Genomic DNA, 8,682 nt, shown 5'->3' with positions numbered 1-8,682 from the left:
TAATGTAACTTTCACTAAAGTCGAAATCACAATCACAAACGGACCCTTTCTCAATACCAAATACGGCATGTTCTTTATATAACATATTACTTATTGATCAACAATATTTAAATAAACAATTTTAGCCATTATAAACATATAATAAGTTTGTACAATTGGAACTAAACACAAGCAAACAGTTCAGGCAAAAGTACAAAAGCAGTTTTATAGTGGCCTACAGGATTTCAGTTAAATAAAAATAGTTATGAAACTTTGCCCTTAGCCAAATCAATTTGCTCTGCACAAGTAATAGATTAATAAGACCAAAGAATGCCCGTTTGATATACCCCAAAATTATATCTCATGTTTCATATATCTCAAAATAACTACAATCCCATCTAAAAACTATTAAAGGGGTGGTAAAACACATTCTTTCGAAGGCTTGATTGTGTTTGTGGGGTGCACTGTAACATCGTTAGCTTCGTTTTTTAAAAATTGCATTATTTTTCATATATTTTACCTTTATTCTCCAATGCTCTGTCCCTCCTTGTAAAAACGGTCTGATGGTTTCCGGGTTGTATGAAGCCAGTCCCTCAAAAATACGCAATGGGCTCAGATTGGTTAGCTGGTCCAGTGTGTTATGATTCGCTAACCGCCTAGTGCACGTTTGTCGGAAACGTCACGCCCCTTACCTTTACCGGTTGACTGTGCTTTGGGTAGTATTAGAAACAGTGGCGTCAATAAAACCATACCAATTTGAGCCCGAATCAGACCCAGACAATTTTAGTGAAGATGATCGAGCAGAACCTGTTCAGTCCTCAAGAGTAAAGACTGCAGATCTATAGTGATCGCTACTGAATGGCACTGTTACTTTTGTATTTTTAGAACGATTATAGCCAAATATCTGTCGTAAGAACTATTAACCCAAAACAATCACTAAACATTGGCTTTACTAGTAGCCAAATCAAACACAGAACCATGTTTAGCATGCATGTAGATAAACAATACATAAAAGCTCTAATCAAATGTAGCAATACGTGGCCGTCTAGTAGTGACTACGCCACCCCGAATTACCGGGGAAATAATCTAATAAATAGGACACAAGTCCGTTTGCTCATGAGAGGCAAGAGACGTGAGTTCAAATAGAAACAGGCATTTTTTTTTTTTATTAAAGAGAGCAATTAAACAAACACAATCAATTGTCTCACTACGTAATAAACAAAAGTTAAGGCAACCAAAACAAAAGAATATGATCACGGCAGGGGCTGAGACCACAGAGAAGCAGGCTAGCTATAGCTGCATCTGGCAATGAAACACACCTTGAAGAATCACTCCACTACAAAATAGTGATTAAGAATCACACCACACTTTTAACCCCTATCTAGGGTGAAGGCCTGCAGCTAAAACCCACCAGCCTGCCTCCAGGGGAACCCAGCTCCTGCAGGATACAAAAAAGAAATAAATTTAGAAATGATTAGAGATAGACAAATCGAAATGAGACAAATAATGAAAACAAAATCAAGCTATGAGATAAATGATCATCTATAATAAATGATCATCTATAATAAAAAACAAAGAAAATAAAATATAAACCAGTCACATTCATAAGAAATAAACAAAACACAATTTATGAGACCAAATAAAGTACTCCTTCTGACCCACTTGAGCCCGAAAGAACGAATAAATTGCCTGAGCAATAGATAAAGTGAAGTCCAGCAGTACAATTCGGCTTCCACAAAGCAGCAGACGTGGCTCACAAAAGCATGGGTTGCTGACAGCAAGTTCGTTAAAGTAGCTGCTCAGCCTTGCTTTAACACGAGCAAAAGAGAACTCCCTGATTCAACTTCGGCGCGCACACACACACAATCACAGGCACATAGAATTCATATGCTGTTAGTGAGTCAATAAACAGCTGATACTCCGACGCAGAAAGTGAGGAGACGTCACACCAACGGAAGCCCAAAGGCGTGCCACACACAATGAAGGTGTCACCACGAGAACGCGCACAGCCTCGATGGCCGAGTGTCACACTCCGCGATCTCTTGGAATGAATGACAAAGGGGCGGGCTTTCAATGACGTATCCCAGGGAGCATCCACAGACTCTATATACCCCAAGGGACAGAACCCTATTGGCCATATATGTAATGAGGGTGACGTGGCAATGAGTCACTCACTTCACCACATTTTACCCACCCTTTTGTGTCGTCGCCCCGACGATAGATTACAAATCACCACGTATTAGTCCCAAGGCCTAAACAACCTAGAAGTTATGCTGGATATAGACCCTGGAACACACGGGACATCTCTCATTCTCTCTACTGATCGAGGAAGATGATAGAGATTAGGGTGTTGACCTGCAGTAGCTCGTCTCGTTCGTCGTACTGCTCCAACACCATCTCCCTCGCTTTGAACCGGCCGGGGAATAAACACCCCTGCCCGGCTCGAATCAGCATCAGGTGCCAACTCACCAGCTACCGAGGGTGCAGACACTATTGGTGGAGGCCCCACCATTTCCGGCGATGATGATGCCGGTGGCTGGCACCTAGATACGACTGCTGGTTGCAATGCTACGGTTTGGCCTGACCCTGCCTCCCAATTATCAGAAACGGCCACCCAGAGGTCTACTTCCTCTACTTCCCCCAACGACGACGGCGTCCCTACTAAAGGGCTATTAGAAGGTACAACTCTTGGGGATTCTCGTTGTATACGAGTCCTCATCGATGAACGATGAACGTGTCGGATCTTACTCAGATCATCCGTAGGTGCCACAGCATATACAGACCCTCCATCCATAGGAGCTCTCACGATCTGATACACCACCGAGCTCCACAGGTCCTGAATTTTATGACGGCCTCTCACGCTGTGATCCCGGAGATAAATCAGCTGACCCTCCCTCAGTGGTGCATCACGAGCGGGTTGATCATGCAGTCTTTTACGTCGCTCAGCAGCAGCCTTCAAACGCCCTCGTGCCCCTTCAAACGCCACGTGCATCCTAGCCTGATGCTCTATCATCCACTCATGAACCCCACCCCCTCCAGATTCCTGGACCCCACCCAACAGGAAATCCACCGGGAGTCTGGGCTCCTGACCAAACATCAGAAGATATGGAGACGCACCTGTACTCTGGTGAGGGGTGGTGTTGTAACAGAACAAGATCTGCGGGAGGCAAGATGCCCAGTCCCGTTTACGGGAGGTCGGTAGAGTGCGAAGAAGGTTATGAAGGGTTCGATTGAACCGTTCACACTGGCCGTTGCCTGCCGGATGATAAGGGGTAGTTCGAGATTTTTCGATCCCATAGAACCTACAGAGTTGCTTCATAAGGGCAGACTCGAAATTCCGGCCCTGGTCAGAGTGAATACGACCTGGAACCCCGAACCTGAAAAACCACTCGGTCACTAAAGCCTGTACCACAGTCTCTGCCCGCTGATCTCTAGTGGGGACCGCCAGAGTAAATTTACTGAACACGTCTGTTAACACCAGCACATTCTCTTGTCCAGAACTGGAGGGCTCAAGCAGGGTAAAATCGATAGCTAGGATTTCATTTGGCCTAGAAGCTAAAACATGACCCATGAAACCCCGAGCAGTTGGCTGGACGTCTTTAGCCAGCTGGCATCTTTCACACTCCCGACACCACTGTGCCACTTCTGCCGACATCCCCGGCCAATAACACCGCTGACGCACTAATTCAGTAGTGCGTTCAACACCCTGGTGTCCATGATGTTGATGTAACTCAGTCAATACCTCATGCTTTAAAGCTGCTGGCAGAATCAACTGTAGCACCTCCTCACCCCCATCAGGGCGTGACACACGTCGATAAAGGACCCCATTTTTTTGTAAAAGACGGTCCCACTGCTGAAGCAATGTCAAAACAGGCTTCGGAAGCTGCCGGCGCACTGCAGCGCTGGGAAAAGAACCCTGTTCCCAAAATGCCAAAACCCTCTGAATATCTGGATCCGCCTCTTGTAACAAACTCAAATGTTCAAACGAAAAACTGGGCAATGCTGTAATTACTGCTTGATTCACCTGTACTACCGGTTCGGCCTCTGCCACCTGCCTTACCACAGCTGGAATTATGGTCCCTGGTAAGAAACTCTCCCGAATCTCCTGACAACCCAAATTCTGTCTAGAAAGGGCGTCAGCATTTCGGTTACTCCTGCCAGAACGATACCGAACCTCAAAGTCAAAGGCGGCCAACTGGGCCGCCCAACGTTGTTCGGTAGCTCCCAGTTTAGCAGATGTCAGGTGGCTAAGGGGATTGTTGTCAGTATAGACAATACACTTCTGACCCAATAGGTACTCCCTAAACTTCTCGGTCATTGCCCACTTGAGCGCCACAAATTCCAACTTCATGGAACTATAGTTAGTCATGTTGCGCTCAGCGGGCCTCAGGCCGCGGCTGGCATAAGCAATAGGGCGTACCTTACCCTCCTGCTCCTGAGAGAGGACGGCACCAAGCCCACTATGGCTTGCATCCACCTCCAAAATAAAGGGCCGGGAGAAGTCTGCATATGCCAGCACGGGGGAAGTAGACAACCTGTTCTTTAACCCTTCAAAGCTTACCTGACACTGTTCAGTCCAAGCACCAGCAAACCCCTGATCCCCTCGCTTTCTGGGTCCCAAACCAGTACACACTGCAACCAGCTTATGTAGGGGGGCTGCCAATTTGGCAAACCCCTCCACAAAACGCCGATAGTAACTGGCGAAACCCAGAAACGAGCGCAACTCGGCCACATTAGATGGCATTCGCCAGTCAGTTACCGCATCAATCTTCGCAGGGTCTGTTGACACCCCTTCAGCTGATATAACGTGGCCCAAATACCTCACCTCCCTTTGGAAAAACGCACACTTACCTAGCTTGACCTTAAGTCCTTCACGTTCTAACCTACTCAAAACCACCTCCAAACGCTCCAGATGTTGTGCTACCGAGGTGGAAAATACTACCACATCATCCAAGTATAAGAGCAAGGATTGACACTGTTGGTCCCCGAACAGACGCTCCATTAACCTCTGAAAGGTGCCAGGGGCATTACACAAGCCAAATGGCATACGGTTCCACTCAAAGAGTCCAAAGGGTGTGCAAAAAGCTGTCTTAAACCGATCTTTCTCTGTGACTGGAACCTGATTATACCCACTGGCCAAATCGAGGGTCGAAAAACATTTTGCACCGCTCAGAGAATCAAGGGACTCGTCTATTCGGGGCAAAGGGAACGCATCTTTCCTAGTCCTGGCGTTAAGTTGACGGTAGTCAACACACATGCGCAGTCCACCATCTTTCTTTTTAACCAGTACGATTGGTGAGGCATATGGACTACAGCTCTCTCGAATTATATCTGCCTCAAGCAACTGATTTATGTGGGCCTTTACCACCTCGTACTCCGATGGGGGTATGCGCCGGAAACGCTGCCGAATTGGAGTCTCATCCACCAAGGGGATATCATGCGAAATTAAATTTGTACAACCTAAATCCGTCTCCTGAGTAGAGAACACTGCCTGAAATCTACGGAGTAAAGACTTCACCTGACTCTGCTCTACCTCTGATAAAATCGACAAGTCCATGGCCTCCACCTGCTCCTGCACGGTAGGTGCTACTTCTGCGCATTGCGACCCCACAAGAGCCACAACTGGCTGGACCTCTGTAACACCTGTGGGTAAACTGATCACATAAACACTACTCAACGTGCCCATAGTTGACCGTGGATAGAGCACTACATCAGTCACACCGACATTAACAACAGGTATATAAGCTGTCCCTTGGCTCACCCGAACTACTGCAGGAGAAGCCAATAACCCAGCGGGCAAACCGGATTCAGGAGGCTCAAAGAGTACGGTTCCAGCAGAAAATTCATCAGAGCAAGTCGCTGGAACAAATTTAAGCATGCCCCCTGGGATACGGCAAGGCCTACGACCCCGTACACGGACTCTACCTATATGGTTGGTGCCAGATACATTAACGCTACAATATTGTAATGCTTGAGATACGAACTGCGGAGCTTTAGACACATCAGGCAAGTTAAAAAGAGCGGGGCCATGTTGACTAAAGAGATCCTGGTAGCATCGTTTTAAAACATTCATCCCAAGGACCCCTGGAATCCGATCACACAAGCCACCAGGAGGATCCTTAACAACAAGAACCCCACAATTGGAAATGACTTGGCCACAGAGCTCAATATCCAGCTCTATGTAACCAATATAAGGAATGGCAAAACCGTTAGCGGCGCGGAGCTGTAACCACTGACATGACTTAAGTCGCTCCTGTCCCCATATTGCAAATTGTCGCTGAAAACAGCTTTCCGTAATGGTGGAGACCATTGAGCCGGTGTCAACCAAGCACGGTACCGATACTCCACCTATGGAAGCGACGAGATGAGGACACGACGACATTAAACTAGGTGCCTCAACAGAACCCGTCGGTAAAACTGAGCCGGTAATGTCCCCAATCGAGCTGTGACTCCGCAGCTCGATGGGCACTAGTTTTCCGACTGCACGGAAGTAGATAACTGCCTATCTCTAGCAATAGGTACGGTGGAACGAGGAGCGTGTTGAAGAACCCGCTCCTCATTACACTCTCGGGCAAAATGGCCCGGTTTTTGGCACCTTCTACAGATTATAGGTCCACTACGAGGGACTCGATTACGCATCTCTGGGCCTGACAGTCGAGCGAAACTTTGAGTGAGGCGATTTAACTGCTCTTGCTGTGTTTTCAGCATTTCCCTTAACTCACCCAACTCGGACGTCTGAGGTGAACTACGAGCACCCACCCATGAATCTCCGTGAACGCCATACTGAATCCCATGTGCCACTGGAACGGATAAACTTCGGGCCCTCACACCCCCCGGCATCCCTTCCTGCTCCCATCGGAGGGCTTCACTCCTCACCTCTAATAAAGTAGAATTGGGTTGTCGGCGCACCAGCTGTTTAAGCTCACGTCTCAACATATTGTTATTAACATATTCAACGAACTGATCACGTAACAACGTTTCAGCATTTGCCATTACATTTGGCGACTGTTGCTTAACTCTCTCCAGGAGATTCATCAAGGCGAGGGAAAACTCCAAGAGTGTTTCCCCCTCCTGTTGTCTCCGGGAGAAGAAAGCTTCCTGCAAGGCTACATACGACAATGAACATCCATACAATTCACGCAGTGCCTTAATGATTCTCTCAGGGTCCCCTCGCTCTATCTCTGACCGATATCGGATCTCTTCTCGCGCCTCCCCCTCCAAATTGTCAAAGAGAAAGAAGGCCTGATCCGCAGGGGATAAATGACGGGCTCTCATACAAGCTTTAGCTTCCTCAACCCATTCATCAATATTTACCCCAGCCCTCCCACTAAATTTTGGACACCTTCTATCTCTAGGTACAAATACCAGCCTATCAGTAACTGGAATGTTACCAGTCACCGCTGGAAGTATAGGGGCAGTAACTGTGGCAGAGGTGCTAGGTCCCGCAACATTGACACCCTGCAATTCAGAGGCCCTCTCTTGTCGCAATCTCTCATTGTCAGCTCTAAGCTGAGCTACAAGCTCTTTTAGTTCTTGTAATTCTCCCTCCATTCTAATAGCACGTACCTACTTAATTTAGCAGAACTCAGCACCCACAACAAATGGTGGGTCAAGCCAAAAACTGCAATCGTCTGAGCACACGTCTGCTGCTTTGTTCCCCCTGAAGGAAAAGAAAAACCAAACACACAAAAAAAGAAAATTTAATTAATAAAGCAAAATATACAACTCACGTCTCTGCCAGATATTCTGTGCAACCCTGCCGACTACGCCACTTGTAGCAATACGTGGCCGTCTAGTAGTGACTACGCCACCCCGAATTACCGGGGAAATAATCTAATAAATAGGACACAAGTCCGTTTGCTCATGAGAGGCAAGAGACGTGAGTTCAAATACAGATAAAAGGCACCATAAAACACTTAATACTAACATCTAAACAACCCCGACTGCACAGCTGATACACATACCTCCGCGATCTCTTGGAATGAATGACAAAGGGGCGGGCTTTCAATGACGTATCCCAGGGAGCATCCACAGACTCTATATACCCCAAGGGACAGAACCCTATTGGCCATATATGTAATGAGGGTGACGTGGCAATGAGTCACTCACTTCACCACACAAAGAATAATTACACTAATGCCAAGTTCGCTGTTGAGATTTAAAAAAAAAGTTTGTAACATTAGGTGTTTGTCTGATAACGTTAAGTATGAATGAGCATTTAACAAACTGGTTTGCAGAGCCAAACAGCATTGTCATCTGTGTACTTCCTTGCTACAACGTACAATTAATAATACGAACTATTACAGGAAAACACATCGTCGAAAAATAAATCATACTTACAGGTTGTGGCCCGTAAACAGCTTCTGTTTTTAAATCCATCTTTCAGGACAAGCCGTTGTGCGAATCCTTCATTAAACTCGCGAAGATTGTGGAAGCTTTCCTCCGTGAAATGTGCAGCAGAAGCCGCGCGCGCCCGTTGTTCATTCACACACTGGCAGCGTTTGTCTCGCGCAGCTGTACCGCGGCTCGTGTATTGCAAATACAGACGAATATTGTCCATTATGTCACATTTTCCGGTCTTCTCCTCCGACCCCTGTCTGTCTCGTGCTTTGATTTATGATGGGCAGCATATATCTGCTGCAAATGCCACCTGTTCCCCTCTGTCTCATACACACATACATATAACAGGTTGTATGTTAAACG

This window comes from Gobio gobio (genome assembly GCF_949357685.1).
Source record: "Gobio gobio genome assembly, chromosome: 18".
Lineage (NCBI taxonomy): Eukaryota > Metazoa > Chordata > Actinopteri > Cypriniformes > Gobionidae > Gobio > Gobio gobio.
The sequence above is the reverse complement of the archived record's forward strand: the minus strand, read 5'-3'. Positions refer to the sequence as shown.